This window comes from Falco peregrinus, chromosome 13 (assembly GCF_023634155.1).
Source record: "Falco peregrinus isolate bFalPer1 chromosome 13, bFalPer1.pri, whole genome shotgun sequence".
Classification (NCBI taxonomy): Eukaryota; Metazoa; Chordata; class Aves; order Falconiformes; family Falconidae; genus Falco; species Falco peregrinus.
Genome location: NC_073733.1, coordinates 6,814,895 through 6,831,561, shown reverse-complemented (window position 1 = coordinate 6,831,561; position 16,667 = coordinate 6,814,895). Strand labels below are relative to the sequence as shown.

The 16,667-nt window shown below is 40.0% G+C and overlaps 1 protein-coding gene across 2 annotated transcripts in view; it reads right to left on the bottom strand.

The window, feature by feature from the left end:
• The window catches only part of TENM1 (teneurin transmembrane protein 1), a 349,702-nt gene extending 333,776 nt beyond the window's left edge, over window positions 1-15,926 (bottom strand). For both annotated transcript variants that reach the window (XM_055818110.1, XM_055818111.1), the window contains exon 1: window positions 15,568-15,926. The gene's annotated coding sequence lies outside the window, so the exon portion shown is untranslated. The remainder of the gene's footprint in view (window positions 1-15,567) is intronic.
• Between the last annotated feature and the right edge of the window lie 741 nt (window positions 15,927-16,667).

Sequence of the window (16,667 nt, the reverse complement as noted above, 5' to 3'; positions counted from 1 at the left end):
AATTCCAGCAAGTCTACAGTATCCAGAATTAAAATTGACAATTGTCATCTTGTATGTCATTCATTAAAAAGCACTCATCTCCAGGAGAATTACATTCTTTAGCTAATGATATCTATCCTTAGAATTATCATTTAAATAAATGCTCATTAACCTTCTCCAAATATACATATTTATATATATAACTTTCCTCAGATCAGAGGTACATTAACAACAGGACTTGTATACTAAACTGAGCCCTCCTGAGTCTGCCACTATCTCTACCATCAACTGAAAGGTATCTAAGCCAAAACAACATTTCTTTTTTATGAGTTTCTGTCACCGCTGTTAGATAACTGCAGTCCAGAAGCACTACACTGAACTAGATCATCTATTTTTTTGATCTGGTATGGAAAATCCTACCTCTGAACCTGATACTATCCCCTTACTCACGTAAAACTGTTGAACTATTTGCCTGTAGCAAAGAACTTCATTGAAACTGTTCATAAAATGTCAAGAGAAAGAATTAAAAAGGATATCTTTAGTCTTTTAGTCATAACTAAAAAATGCAGAACTGGATGTCTACTTGGCAATGCAAATTTTTGGTTCTAAAAATAAATCCCCCTCCACCCACAATCTCCTTGGAAAGGTTGACATCTTGCCCCAAGAGCTTAAAACTTCTAAAGAGCATTTATGTTTCTTTCGCTCTGTTTATAAACAAAGATTCAATGTAACAGAAAAATCACCGACTGAGTATAGCCTTAAATAAGCTTTACTGCTTTGAAAACTAGAAGGACAAAAACCAAAGCAGTACACAGTTGCCTATATATGAAGGTGCAACATGCACCTGATGATGCTCTACAATCCAGCAACCTCAGAATCCACTCCTGTTCAGCCAGAAAAATCTGCCCGATTACTCTTTATTTAGACCTACTTTACTCTGCCAGTGCTAGCTATCCACTTAAGAGGACTTCAGGGATCTTCCCAAGCAGCACTGGTGGGTGTGAGGGGAGGGTGGAACTGGAGAGAAGAGGAAAGGATGGTCCTGCAGTGCTGCAGAGGGGACAATGTGCCTTCAGAGGCAGGTGGAACATCCCTCACAGACCTCCAAGACCAAGCAGCAGAGGCAGATAAAACAGTGCTGGTTTATTTCCCCCATTAACTATGTTTACCAGAAGGGTAAAAGTGAATTTGGATATAATCTGGGAATGCTCAGAAATAGGACAGAATAAATTGTACTTCAGGGAGTATCATCTACATATTCCCCAAAACAGATGAGTTATTTCAGCAAGCAGGAAATAACAATCTTTATTTCTACTAATTCTGTTATCATCGTCCCATAGCCTATACAGCTCATCTACTGTCCAATTTTAGCTCTACGCTTCCCCAGAAACATAATCGTTCTGAAACAGTGTCCTTTCCTGTCCTCCTCTTCCAATATACAAATCTCATCCTGTGTAAGGAAAAGCATCAAAACATTTAAAAGGGCTAAAATAGTAATTCCTTTAAATGGTCACAGTTTTTAATAAGTACTACTTAACAGAGAGCTCTATTTGATTCACTGTGGTAGAGCCAGTTCTGTTTTCCCATCAGTAATGAAGCATGCATTTTTACCCAAATGTAACAGGATGCTCAGCTCCCAGGATAATGATTAGGAGAAGAGCTCCTGTTTTATTCTGCAGACAAAGCAGACACCACACTTCAGTTTTTGTCCCTGGGAGCTGAAACCGTAACAGAAGACAAGTTTTGTTAACAGTTTAAGGAAATAACCTTTTAAAAGTTTCCATACTATACCATTATGTTGTAAAGCAATTTTGATACAAGTTTCCTGTGGTCATAATCATCTTCATGGTACATATAGTCATCTTCTCATCTATTAACAGTCTTGTAATCCCATAGCCCTTTTGTGCTGGAACACTAAATCAGCTTTGGAGGGGAATTTTGCACAAATGCAAACAACAAACTTCTGTTAATAGGCACAATACTATTTAAGTCTTCTAGTGCCTGTAGACAGCAGGCATCAAGAACACATTTCTGACCCCCAGGCAAGGCATCAGAGAAAAATCGAGAGAACAACTTCAAGGTTTATTTCTTAATTACAATGAGCTGTCTACAAATACAGGGCGTGATAGCCTTGAATTGATCTTGCTCATCCTCAGTGTAGGAAATGAGTATTTAAGCTCTTTCTGGGTATCAGTTTATAGTAAATAAACAGATTTACTGCAGCGTAGCTCTATTGGAAAACTCCTTCATTTCCACTACTAATTTAATTTCAAAGTTTGTCACTCATAAAATTCCCATTAATACAGGTTTTCTGAGGACTACCATCAGTTACCCATGAACTCTTGCTCCAAATAATAACACAGAAAGTTGGTAACAGATTTGCTGCCCTCCTTCAGCTCTCTCATGCTCTTCACATGAAATCTGTGGAGCAGGTCACAGTTCATTTAAAAGAAAAAATAACCCTGCACACACCAAAACAGTTTCCCCTTAGAAATCACAACAATCTTGGTGGTCAGGATTAGGATGGATAAGGTGTCCAGCATACCTTTGCAGTTTTCACTCTAACAGGACACAACAAAGAGACCTGGGAAATCTTAAGCCTTGTTCTACAGAAGACAACCTGAAGCAGAGAGCATGCAGATGAGCCATCTTTTCAGCCCAAGGAGATTTTTTTTTTCCAGTTTTCCACCAGAAAGGAAAGCACTTTCCTAACTACCCCCCAGTTGTGAAGTTACTAGGATTTTTCACAAAATACTTAAGCACATACATGTACACATACACTAATGAGATTCCAGTGAACAAAAGAAGAAAAAATTAAACCCCTGCACTTTCCCTTTTGTCCTGAAGTTTCCTAGCATTTCTCAGAACAAAAAAGTTGCTTAAAAACTACAAGATTTAGTGACATCTAAATGCAAGTGGAAAATCCAAGACAAGGTGAAACCACCTAAAGAAGAGAACAAAGACAAGCACAACTTCAAGCTGAAATGATTCAGAGTTGATTTGTCAATGGATATCATAATTTAATGTTAGCTCCAGAAAAACTGTCAAGTTTAAGGTTTTGCTGACCTTGTTGCCATGAATCTTACCATGAGATTTACATAAAAATAAAATATACAAAAAGTTAATTATAAAAGACCACATTGTAATGTAACGCAAGCTCAGAGCTAGTAGGAAAGTATGTACACATGTCCTGGTTTCAGTGGTTCTACAAATATTTAAACAAGAAATTCAGCGATTACATCAGTCAAGGCAAATCTAGAATTGTTCAGATCTGCCAAAAGCCCTTTTCTATCAAGTGACATCAGGAAACCAGCAGCATGTATCTGCCTGCTGCAGCCTACTTGGAACACTGCAGCAAAATCCACATGCCTTTTCTACTTTCTACTTTTCTGCTTTAGTCACGCAGCTATGTTCTGCTCTACCTTACTTCTCTACCTTCTGCACCATTTTCAAATCACTGTTCAGTTCTGTACAGGCCTACAAATGCAGCTGGTTTCCTTCCTTTCCAATTCATTTCTCACCTTACTTTTCTCTCCAGAACTTCCCTAAACAGTGCACAACCTGAAGCCTTGAATCCTCAGCTTTCCTCTATTATCATACTGTCACACTAAAAGAAATATGTAATGGTCACTGCAGACATATTCCAAACAGTAATGCTCTTCTAAGAGCATTTTCCCTTTGACTGCATTCCATGATCTTCACTCCTTCAAACTCATCTGCATTTCCCTTGTTTTTTTTCAGCTGGCTTACAAACTCTTGGGAGAAAGGGCCACAGTAGATTTTACATAATGTATTATAACATGCAATAGAGGATTGCTACTTGGTTGAGGCTTTTCCTTTTGAGGATGTAGCCAGTTTGGGTTAATTTTTACACATAGATGATGCATCCTAAGCATTCAGCCTTGATTTTAAACTCCTCCAGAAAGGTACAATCTTCATTTTCACATATAGAAAAGTGCAGACATAGCATACAATTAAAAGGGGGGAAAAAAAATCTAGATAATTTAATATTCGGTTTTATTTGGAAAGACAGACAACTACTAAGGGTACCCTAGTACCACAACCATGTCCTTTCATACAAAAGATTGGGCTCTCAATAGCTCCATTTAGGAGTACAAGCCAGATCCTTAACATTCTTTTAATGCAGTATTTTTAACTGATATGGTGCTTACGCTAGCAGAATGTTTTGATGTATTTACATTGTGTTTGTGATTTAATCTAAAGCTTTATACTTATCCCTTAGGTGTGTGGTAATCCCCACTGTTAAAAAGGCAAAGCAAAACAAAAAAGCTGAACACACACTATTTAAGCAATCTATTCCAAACAGATGTCAAGAGACATAATTTATTATTTCTAAATCCGACCATTGATCAGCAAGATGATAAGCAAAGAAAAAGATCTGTTACCCTAAAAGTGTGAGAATTATTTACATTGCATTTCCAATCAATAAGGTAAAAACATTACTAAAATATGAAGAGTCGCGGTTTTGATTTACTGCTGCTTCTCATGTTCTGGTATGAAGTCCACCATTATATCATGCTAGAATTGTTTATGCTTCACAGACTATCCCTTTTTGCTGTATCATATTAATGCCATGTTAGTTATGCAGAAATGGTTCAAAATTTTTAAGTTCTAACAAAGGTGCTAGACATTTCTGGCTGACTGACACAGCTGCATTCTTGGTCATTATCCTCAGATATTAGCTCACCCTGTAAATACCTTGCACATTGACAGCAATTGTTATGATGAAATAAAAGCTTGCAAACACTTGCCTACAGCTTGTGTTTGTTGTTTTGTTGTTGGTTTTTTGGGTTTTTTTTTAAGACTAGGTCCACATTAGAAAGATTTAATGTCTTTTACTTATCTACAAACAAAAACACATGTGGAGGAGGAGCAGGCAATACAAATTTCTTTTGCATTATTCCTGTATTCGACCTTGAGTAATTTCTTTTAAACATGAGAACTTAACTTGGCTCCATCTGATAACAAGAGACAGTACATTTAGCATCCATCATGATGATGTTTACTGAAATGTCAACTGTTACTCATTAAGAATGGGACTGGAATGACTAAAACTTCAAGGGCCCTATTTGTATTGGCTTGATGATTTATGGCACAGTAGTAATAAGTGATGATAAAATACAATACAGTCTTATGTCTGTGAAAAGTTCTGGATGCTGAAAACTTAAAACAAATTTTTAAATCAGAAACATAGACATCTACATTCCAGTATTTGTCTTTTGAGAATTATGACACAAAATAACCATCTACTTTATTTCTTGGACCTTGATTATTTTTATTAATTTAAGCATAAAGTCTAAGTTTAGTGTAACAGCATGTGCATATATATATACACACACAAGATGACTACCAGTATCACTTGATTTCCATACATCTAGCATTTCTAGATACATTTCTAAGCCTGTAAAGCAGAAAGAGTTACATGGCTAATACATAACAGGACGCCAGAAGCTGCTCTGTTCAATACCCAATCAAACAAACTCAAGAAATCCAACATGTAAGTTCCACATTCAGAACCAAGAATATGTAAGTCTTCTACATGTAAGTTCTTCAAATTTAATCCCATCCTTATTCCCAGGTGATGAATCTAACTATCCATCAATTTCTGAGTTTCATTCAGTTCAAGAAAAATGGAAACAAGTTCAGTGCAATATAGAAGCTTCAGGATCAAGCCACAGAACAAACAAGGCTTTAGTGCTATCAATAAGTGAACTGGTTTTGGCAGCATGGAGGGAAAATAATTTCCTCTTTTTCAGTCTAACTGGAGCTTTAACAGAGAAAATTCAAAAATACCAGTTACATACTAACATACAATCCAAATGCAGCTAGACTGGGAATAACAGCACTCAACTAATGTGCCCATTCTGTGGAAAAGGGCAGGCATATTCAAACATCCTTGACTCCAAATAAGGAAAGAAGTATCAAAACTTACTCCAGGTAAAGTAAATTAAGACTGCTCAGCAACAGGACAATGAGAAATGCCTCATCTCCTAGCACACCAGAATGCTCTTCACAAAGTCATCTGTCTTTTTTTTTTCCCCCCACTTAGGGACTTGTTAGGGAGATGAATTTCTATGCCTCTTTTCATTATTACTCAAGAAAGTGCTTTAGATTTTCTGTTCAAATGTAACATCAACAGTTAAAAGCTACATTTTTAGGATGCATTTTACCCACATTTTAGGACTCATTTCAGCTTTCAAAACACCTTGAAATCACTCTCAATGTAGAAGTTACAAATAAAGGAGTTAGCATTTTCATCCTCTGGATGGTATTTTTTCCTGACATTCAATTAACCCTGTATCACTGATATTAATATTTCAATTTCCACTAAAGTTACATTTCTGGTGCTTTTTTTGTTGCTCAAAGAGGTTTTAAAATTTATTAAATGTACATTATGGTAATACCAACGGCATTTAATATAGCAAAGGCAAGCAAAGCAAAGGTGGCAAAGCAAACACTGCATCTCCTTTTCTTAACCCACATAAAAGCTGTGAAAGTATTTCAGTAATTTATGCATTTACTGCTTTAAAACTGTAAAGAAAATAAACAGAACAGTGGCTGTTCTGTAAATGTAAAATTGCTTACACCAACCTTTGCTAAACTACAGTCTGACTTCATGCTATTTTCACTATTTTCAAAAGCAGAAAATCCTGTAACTTGAATCACTGGAATTGGGACTGGGCCTTTAGAGAGAAAGCAAAACTATACTAAAGTCTTTTTGCTCTCATGAAAGCAAATGTTTTCACTTATTCATTATTTCTAGGGCAATAATTCAAAATAAAAAAGTAGACGTAAAAAAAATTAAACAGAATTAACTCTCAACATTTCAGTTGCACAGCAAAAAAAAAAAATAGTACCACATAAGAAGCACGGGGTGGGGTTTTTTTTACTATAATAATCAAAAATTTCACAGCAATAACTAAGTAATTTAAAAATATTTTAGGATTATAATACATCCACTTCCTAAGTCTTCTATGATTGGCTTCAGCTAGTTAGGTCCCCAGAAGCTTAGAAACATTTACTTGAAGATAATTGTTGTGATGCTGATTTACAAGCTATAGCTTGTTACAGTTCCATTAGATTACCACACACGGGTTACCACACGTTAGATGTGGTAACAGCTTGTGTACATACATATAAAGATAGTAAATACATTTTGTACTAAGAATAAAACACATATATTAATACCTAGGAGATTCGTTTCAAAGCTGTAGTGTGCGCTATCACAAAATAGGGCTGGGAGTCTGAGCTGGGCAATCTTTTAGCTCAACAGTTTCATCACTATATACAATTTAGCACTAATAAAAAAAAATGTGTAAATTTGGCAATTTGTTTCATTCTTTCTTCATGTCAAAACAATGTTTCTCCTTTTAAAATGGGTTAAGAGAAATTTGAAACAATTATTCACAATTTTTCATTTTACATCACTATGTAGTGTCTCTCAGTCCCAACTTCTTCTTAATTCGCTCATGAAACAAACTTCAGATCATTCCTGGTTTTGGCTCTATTCCCAATTCTAAGATAAAAAGATGGCACTGAGCATAGGATGTCAAATCCATCTGTCTCTCTCCATTGCATCTTTAAAGATGGCCCACACTTGCATTCTATAAGAGGAGACATCAGTGACAAAGCACACAAAACAAAAACAAACAAAAAGAGAAAACAGGGCATCTTTCCCTAGTTCCACCATATGGACTGAACAGTTATTTCTCATACCTGCAGTTAAGTATGTAAGACAAGTCTTATTTCATTTCTACCCTATTCATACAAATACGCTTTTTATTGAAAAAATAAAAAGCCACCATAAAATCAAAAGACCCTGAAGCTTCCATGCTTACCATAAAAAAAAAAAGCAAATTACCAATCAAAAAACCTAACATAACTCAACTGCTAATAGCACCGACCTTGTTGATATATTATCTAAATGAAGTCTCAAAATAACAGTACAGTAATTTATGGTAATCTCCCATGTACATTACAGGTTTGCATTTGGGAATGGTAACATCAACATATAAAACAATTTCTCATGGTCTGTAGCTGTTACTCCAGAAAGCTTAGTATGAATTGCTCAGAGCAGCTCAATACAGCTCATATATGCTTTGTGACTCCAAAATTCAATTTTGTAACTCGTAATCAACTACAAAAATATTATGAACTGAATATGAGCAACATTAAAATGCAATTTCTTCTTACTATTGACTACTTATCAACTGACAACTTAGTCTGTTAAAATCAAAACAATTGATTTATTTTATGGTGATTGCTAAAGCTGCTGACCATAAGTAAAGTTACTGTGCTTTATAGACTTAAAGGTCTCTTAATCTAAGCAGCCAATTTAACATTTCCAAAGACAACGTAACTTCAAGTGTGTTAATGAAACATTAAAAGGTTGTACAATAAAATTATAGTTCATATGTTCATATTATACGTTCATATTAACTCCTCCCTCCAGTGTATCTGTAGAGATCTGTTTTAGTTACACAATAAAATTGCATGGCTATCCATCTGCATTTACTGAAGTTCACAGATGAAAGACATCTTACCCCTTCCCACTCACTCCCTGCTCAAACCGTTAGTTATGCAAGCAAATCAAGATCAAATCCTCTGCTGAACCACTTGGTATGACTTCACTGATTAAACCAGTGGCATATTTCCATATAGGTGGAAATACAGCCTATAGTGACATATGCCACATCAGTGGAAATACACCTATTTACACCTATGAGAAACTGGCCCATTTCCTCTTAATTAACACTATTTAATAAGCATCACCAAAATCTTAATTCTCAAACAGTACTGCAAGGTTCAAACAACAGACAGTGGCAACAGTAAAGTTCCCACACTCATCTTCACATGCTGCATTTTCTGATTCTTTAATAACCAAAATACTCTTACTACTAAGATTTACTCTTGCACTATTTTAAGACATGTAGTCCATGGTGACTCTGAATTACTGAAATGAATGGAATTTATGGAAATCCACAGTACCGCTTATGGGTTGATAAAATTCCAAATGTTCTAATGCTATAATTATATTGTAACAGAGGCTAGCTCTCATGTTCCAGCAAACATATGTGATATCATAAGGAACACCACCACTGTGGACACCAAATCATTTGGACAAATACAAGAGGCATCTTTTACAACAAGACACAGAATAAATTCTGCAGATATGCTGCATCCAAGACAGTTGCTATGTATTAACCTAAAATCTTCAATGACCAAAATTCTATTTTGTACAAAAATACCGGACACCTTTGATGATAAAAGTAGCTAGCCTACATATTGTAAAGTCCATCTTGTCCTAGGCTAGGAAAGATCTAGGTGCAAATTTCAACTATATAGAGCTTCTCTTTTGTAATATAGGTAGGCAGTTATTTACAAGAAGAACAAAGAAGAAACCATACCAGGCACTACACCTACAACCAGATCTTTGTCACTTTAAAACCAGTTAATAATACAAACTTAAACAGCAAAAACATATTAAGATACACATTTAAATGCTGTTTTACTAGTTGAGGACACAGTGTGGGCTTTGTGTCAAAGATAATGATTTGTATTTTATAGGGGTGGGATAGAATTTGATTGTAGGAGCCAAAGTACTAATACAAAGGAGGATGAAAAGGAAATACAAACTAAAGCTCACAAAACCACAGAGTTCTCAATTCAACACAGACCAAACGTTACGAGAAGTTGCTATGTGGCACCTCCTCAGGAAAAAAAATGCAGTAAGGGTGGTATTTCCTTCCCACATTCGGATCTGGATAAAAACATAGAGGAAAGAGATGGTGGAGAAAGGCTTACCTCTGGGAGAGACTATAAGGGGTGATGGGTTAAGATCAAAGTTGTGAAAAAGCAGCTGAAAGCAGAACTGCGTGGATTTCAATTTGCTGGACTTCATGAAACAGAAGGGCTTGACACAACAATACCAAGCTCTACAGAAAAGCAGACAAAATTTTGGATGAATTGGGAGCTCTGAGGAAAGAGCTGGAGAAGAAACTGAGGGAATGAAATTAAAGTCAGCTCATATGTGTATCTGTAATCTGGATGTATAGAAGGTGAGGGGTATTTAGTTGTTATGGTTTATAAAACCGATCAGGTGGTTATGAAACACTGAGACCTGTAAGCACGGCTCTCAAATATTGTGAACAGGAATGGCTAAGAGCTGTGCTAAAGCAGAAGTAAGAGGAATTTGAAAAGAAACAAGAAAAACTGATGAATGGGGCAGAGAACAAAGTCAGAAAAACACAGCAGTAGTTTGAAGCAAGAAATAATTTGGTGATAAAAGGGCACCAGAAGTACCTGTCTGTAGGAAAGCAGTATGGTCTTCAGAGGTGAAAAAGGCTCTATAGTTAGTGCACAGAATTCGAAAGAGGAAACTTGCATGAAGAAATAGATATTCCTGCTGAGGGTGGCTTATAGGAACAAGCAGGAAGGCTTGTATCCAGACCATCAGAAAGTCCGAAACAAGAAATGCTTCTTCTGCATTAATTTTTCCCAGTGACACCTCTCTGGTCCAGTAGTTGGCTAATGCCTTGTGTAAGAATGGACTCAGAAACAAAATGGGCCACACAGCTAAATCAGAAAAATCGTATCACACATCAAAGTAGCTGAAAAAGAAAGTATTGTCTAGAACAAAAACACACGTCACAAAAAAAGTAGCTTGCTTGCTTTTTGAAAAAAGCTGTGTAGTTTCAGATAAGCAACATGAATCTTTCTTATTCCACAGAACCAGAGCAAGAAAGTCTTACTTCTCCAATCAGTACATGAAAGCCCCATGGTACTCCCCACTCAGCCGTTAGCAGCTACCATCTTTTGCAAGCAGTTTCCATAGGATCAGTATTTCCATAGAAAATACTGTTTCTCTATCAAGCACAACAGACCACCACCCATTGGCATGGAAACGAGCGGAACTTGCAAAGTCCCATTCCCTAAAGCTCTTCTATTAGATTAAAACCCCCTTCAGTTTACAATAATTAACACCCTGATTTATCAGAAGAAAAACTAAATCAAGGGTATTATTTAACTGCAGTATCTTAAAAGCAGTGGTCAAATTAGTGATACAATACTGCAAGCAAAGTCAATGCAGTCACATTCATTTATGTCATCTCAGAATCTTTACCCCTAAATTACTCTGTTCTCACTAAGTTTCTGTACTTAATATGACCCATCACAAAACCCTTTGGTGGATGAGGCAAATACAATACACGAACACCCTGCAGCCAGTATTTCATTAATGCCCACTTAAATCACAAAAGACCTCTGTTTTTTGTAAATTTATTTTCAAAGTTGCATTGCTACAAAACACACTCCTTTGCAACCCCAGCACCATGTAGCATCATATGAACAAAATTATGCATAAAACAATTACCTCTTAGAGTAGAAAATTATGCAAGAGCAATTGCATAAAAGAGTCATCCAAAATAGTGTTCCAAATCTACCTACAGCCCTGAAACAGACTTACAGAAGGGACTGTTTGCTACAACTCTTTTCAGTTCTAACCCCCAAAATTTCAATAATGGAAATACGAATTCTTTAAAATATATCAAAATGTTGTCTGTCATTTAAGACTGAAGTACAGGCAGAATGACATGTACAAGTAAGACAGACAGACACACTGTATTAAAAGCAGAACTTTATACCTAAAACCCCAAATTCCTCATCTTAGAAAAAAAGAAAAAAGTTTACGGACTCCTCACAATCCTTAGTAAACATCTCTCTGCATTCAGGACAACAAATAAACCAAAACACCAAGAATTCCAGCAGCCTACAGGCAAACCAGAAAATGACATCTGTAATTCGGAACAAGCAGCACTGCCTACTTAGAAGAGGCTCTGAAATGGAAGAGTGCAGTAATTGCTCATTAAGGCTACAGAAAATAAACACTGCTGAGTGAGGGCTTCCAAAGCAACAAGCCAGTGCTGAGCCCAATTCAATACAGTCATTTTAATTTCAATATACTTATAGACAACACATTTAACTAGAAGTGAAATTTTCCCTTCAGTCTTATATTACTTGTTTTCTAAAACTCAGAAATGAGAATTCTGTACTAGGAAATAGAAAACAACACAATAGTCTCACACAGTAGCTTCAGCCGAAGTGATTAATATAAAATATATATGAATTTTATTCTTTTAAATAGAGAAATTAAAATAAAACAGCTCAGAGTGAAAACAAAGAAGGAATACTTATTTTCAATAATATACTCAATATACTGAAGTTCAAATTTGTAGTAGAGAAACAGTATTTTAAAACCCCAAAGATATAGCTGAGTATCTTTTAACAAAATGTTTCTGAAAGTTGATTAAGAAAGTAAATACAGCAGGAAAGAAACTGACTTGTTTTGTCAGTATATATTAGTTCACTGGACATTTAGCAAGTTTTTGCAGAGTTGAGTTTTTGGATATCCTCAATATTTTACTGGAATAAGTTTTACAAAAAAACAAGTTCTTATTAGAAAAGCCTACTAATATTCATGTTTTTAATGTGTGTATATATATATTTCTATAAATCATAATGGATAGTCATAGCATACCTTTTTTTTCAGACCTCTGAGACTGTTTAAGAGAAAGATAACAATACCAAGACTACCACATATTTTCAGCCTTATTTGGCCCCAAATACATTGTCAAAGAACTGACTACACAGCAACACTGAGGCAGAACATTACATGTTAGCAAGAGGTAGCCAGTGCAATTGACCTCTCTTTGACTTGACGTTTTTTACAGTTATAGGGTATTGAACATTAACTCAGTTGTGCTGAAACTGTGAAACGTAATCAACAGACAAATCTAGATGACTGAGTAGCAGACAAGGAATCAGAAACTCCTGAATTTCAGATGTAGCACCGTCACCAATTTCATACTTGGTCTCTAAAACATTTTAGGCTTAGTCCCCACTGCAGTCACCAAAACATACTGTCAGTCATTGTGGCTGAAGAAAAGGAAGGACACACCTTTCTCTCACTCTGTAAAATGGGAACAAAAAGTATTCCGAACCAAACAGAGAGGACTGGTTCTCCATAATCAAAGTGCTGAGATAATGAGAAATTAAGCAACATTATTCTTCTTACATTTTTCAGATTAGGATAATTTTAAAATTAAATTCATGTCATGTAGACCTCATGAATCACATTGACATAATGTCCTGCCTGGTCCAATTAACTTCAATGCCATTCCTCAGAATTTCTTACCTCAATGAAAAGAAGAAAGCATACACTTACCTATTCCTAAGCCATTACTGCAGAGCAAAAATGTTGCGTGTTTCCATAGGTGACTATGGGCACATATGTGAGAAACCATGTCTCATTTCTTCAGTTTTTAAAACTATCATTTTAAATTACAATGCCACATCAAATGAGTAATAATAGATTTCCTTTGCTATGTCTTTTCTCACATGACAATGCTTTTATAGAACTCTGAATACATTTCAGTGGCTTTTTTATACAGAAGCCATCAATACAATATGTTCATTTACTTCCACACCTGACTACTTGAGATGTTAAGAGCAGTAATTTGCATTCCCACATTAGCAGTTGTTTTCAATAAGAATTTTCTATTTTTTTACTTACATATGTCACTTAAATATTTAAAAATTGGCAAATGGAAGGAACACTTCTCTATAAAAGAAAAGATTTTTACTTAAGCATTTGAAACAGTTTTCTTGAGGTTTTATTTTTTTTAACTAGACATTCATAGAACAAAACTTATTGGGAACGTGTTATTCAGAAAGCTTCTAATCATTCCTTGAAACTATGATATAACAAGAACAAAACAAAAAAAAAGGCAACACCCACAAAAGCTCCTAAATCCCCAAGCTGTTAAAAGATCCGAGTTCCTGAAACAAGTCAAACCCCCCAAAACACACAGCTGCATTAAAAACACATTAACAACTTCTGATGATTTTATATTATCAATATATGCTATTATCCACAGGGAAAACAGCAGTTAGTTTATTAGCAAGTCTGTATTTCATCTGAAAAGAAGTATTTTGAAATTAGCCCATAGCATTACAGGTCATGCATAAAATAAGCTTTGAGAAGAAACTATGGACAGAAGGAAAACTATTGGGCTGGGTCTCACCTGCTGATGGACAGCTCTTCTCCTGCTACAGTGTATCTCGCAATTTGTGATTCACAAAGTGTTCTCTCCAACACCAGGAATTCCATACTTGAAATATCAAACTGCTCTATGTTAAACTTCACAATTAACAGCTAAAATACAGGCACCAGAAGTGGTGGGGTTTTGTTACTGCAAAAACATTTGGAGATGTAGTAGATGTTTAAGATGCTTGCCCCACCACACGGACAGCTAGTATTTATTTCCATAGCACAGTGTATCTGACTCGTTAATTACCACAGAAGCATCAGCACAATCAAGATGGGTATCTACAGCCTTTGGATACGATGAACATAATCAATGAAAGACTGTTGCCAAGATAGTTATTATACAGTCCGAAAAGACAGCGCATATGGAAGCGAACGACGGGAGGGGAGGGTGGGAGAAGTTCTTGCCTGTGATTCGGGAATTAAAACATGTAAATCCCGCATCTGCTAAGGGAAACGTGTTGACATTTAACACAGTAAGCGCCTGCAGTTAATACTGGAGAAGCTGGGAGCCCCCTGTGCACCACAATCGTATCAATAGCCAGCCTGAGCTTTCATCAGCCAAGCCTAAAGCATCAGTCACGAGCTACAGCATTAAGGTATTGAGGAAAAAAACAGTTCAAAGCAGCAGAGCGGTACAACCACCACATACACTAAAACAAGAGGCTACCAGATCCCGCGGCCGGTCGGAGGAGAACACGCTGAACACACATTTAGCAGGTTACGCCCGAGCAGCGGGCAGGAGCCCGGCAGCCCCCAGCCGCCGGCGGGCAGAGCGCGGTGCCGCTGCCCCGGCGGAGCCGGAGCCACACGCCTCTGCGCGCACCGGGGATGCGGCTTTTCACGTGGGCGGCCCGGGCGCTCCCGCAACGCCAGAGCGGAGCCGGAGCCCAGCGCCGCGCCGGGGCGCCCCGCGGGGGCGGGCGGCGCCCCCCTGCAGCGCGCCCCGCCTTCCCCCGCCGCCGCGCCCCGCGGAGAGCCGCGCACCCGCTGCCCCGCCGCACCTGAGGGGCGGCACCGCCGGGGCCGGAGCAGCTGCCGCTCGGGGTGAGAGCAGCGCCCCGCGCCGCGCCAGCCCAGCCCGCCCGAGCGCGCCGCAGCCGCGGGGGAAGGAGACCCCTATAGGCGTGAGGCGAGCTGGTGCCTCAGCCCCGCTGCTACGTACGCGGCATCTCCGCCGGGCGCCGGTGCGAGCTCCCGCCACGCGCGCGGCGGCAGCGGGCTCCTGCGGCGGCGGGGCCAGGTGCCCGCACAGCGGCGCGGAGCCGCGCGTCTGCCGGCACCGGCCGGGCTCCGCCGCCCCCCGGCGCGGATGTAGGCGCACGTACACACCCAGCGGCACTCGCACCCCCCTCGCAGAGCGGCTCCCGTGCCCGGCGGGGCAGCGCACCCCCTGGCCGCCCGCCGCGAGAGGCGAAGTTGGGGCGCCCGCGGCGCCGCCGCCGCCTCCCCAGCAAACTTACCGAGCGCGGCCACCGGCTGAACTTTCAGCAGCGCCCCGGCTGAGCCCCACCGACGGCTGCTCCCATCGCCTCTAGGTGCGGTGCCCGCGCCCCGCTCCCCGGCGGCTGCGGCGCGGGCGAGTATAAATCCACATTGCCGCTCCCCCGCCGCCCGCCCCGGCCCCTCCGCCCCGCGGAGGGGACAGCGCCGGCTCCTGCTGCCGCGGCTCGACCCGCAGCGAACGGCGGCGGCGCGTCAGGCTGCGAGAAACCCGAGGGGAAGCGGGGCCGGGCTCGGCGTCGCCCCGCCGCTGCTGCCGCCGCCGCTCCTCTCCGGCGGGTGTAGTGGCAGCGGCGCCGCTCGCGCTCACAGTGGATTTTTTTTTTCCCCTTTTTTTTTTTTTTTTTTTCCCCCGTTTCGGCTCCTTCGCCGTTAATGAGCATGCCCGGGAGATCTGCGCAGGCGCGTTACTGACGGCCGCGCCTCAAGTCGCCTCGCACCGGCCGCCACCGCGGGCTGTCAGGCGGGCGCTGAGGGGGCGCGAGCCGAGCGCGGCGGGAAGGGCAGCCCCGCGGGCGGCGGTAGCACCGCGGCAGGCGGGCGTCACTCGGGAGCCTTTCGGCAGAGTTCAGAGAAGTAGCCGGGGAGGGAGGTGAGGCGGCTGCACCCGTCTGAGGGAGAGGAGCGGCCCCGGCCCCGCGGGGACAGGCAGCTCGCGGTGCCGCCTCATGGCGGGGAAGGGGCCCGCCGGCCCTCCTCTGCCTTTGGAAATAACTCGGCGTACCTCCCCCTAAATAACTTACCTTGCCGAGGGAGTTAGACTGATGAGGGACTCAAGGCTTGGGAGAGAGCTGTTGATTTATCGATCGAGTGCTTCAACTGCTTTCCTCTCACAAGCTGAGCTTTAAGGTGGGGCTCTCCCGTGGCCACCTCGGTTAACGGTCCCGAGTCTTGGTGCAGTGGGACCTCATCTTCTGGTGATCATCTCTGTAATTCCATCGTTTATACACAGACGGCCCTCAGGAGGACGTGTAAAGGTGTAAAGGTGATTACACCAGGCTTTTTTTGTAACTGCTAAATCTGCATCTGCAGTTATTTGTAGCGATTTTCATTGTGCTGA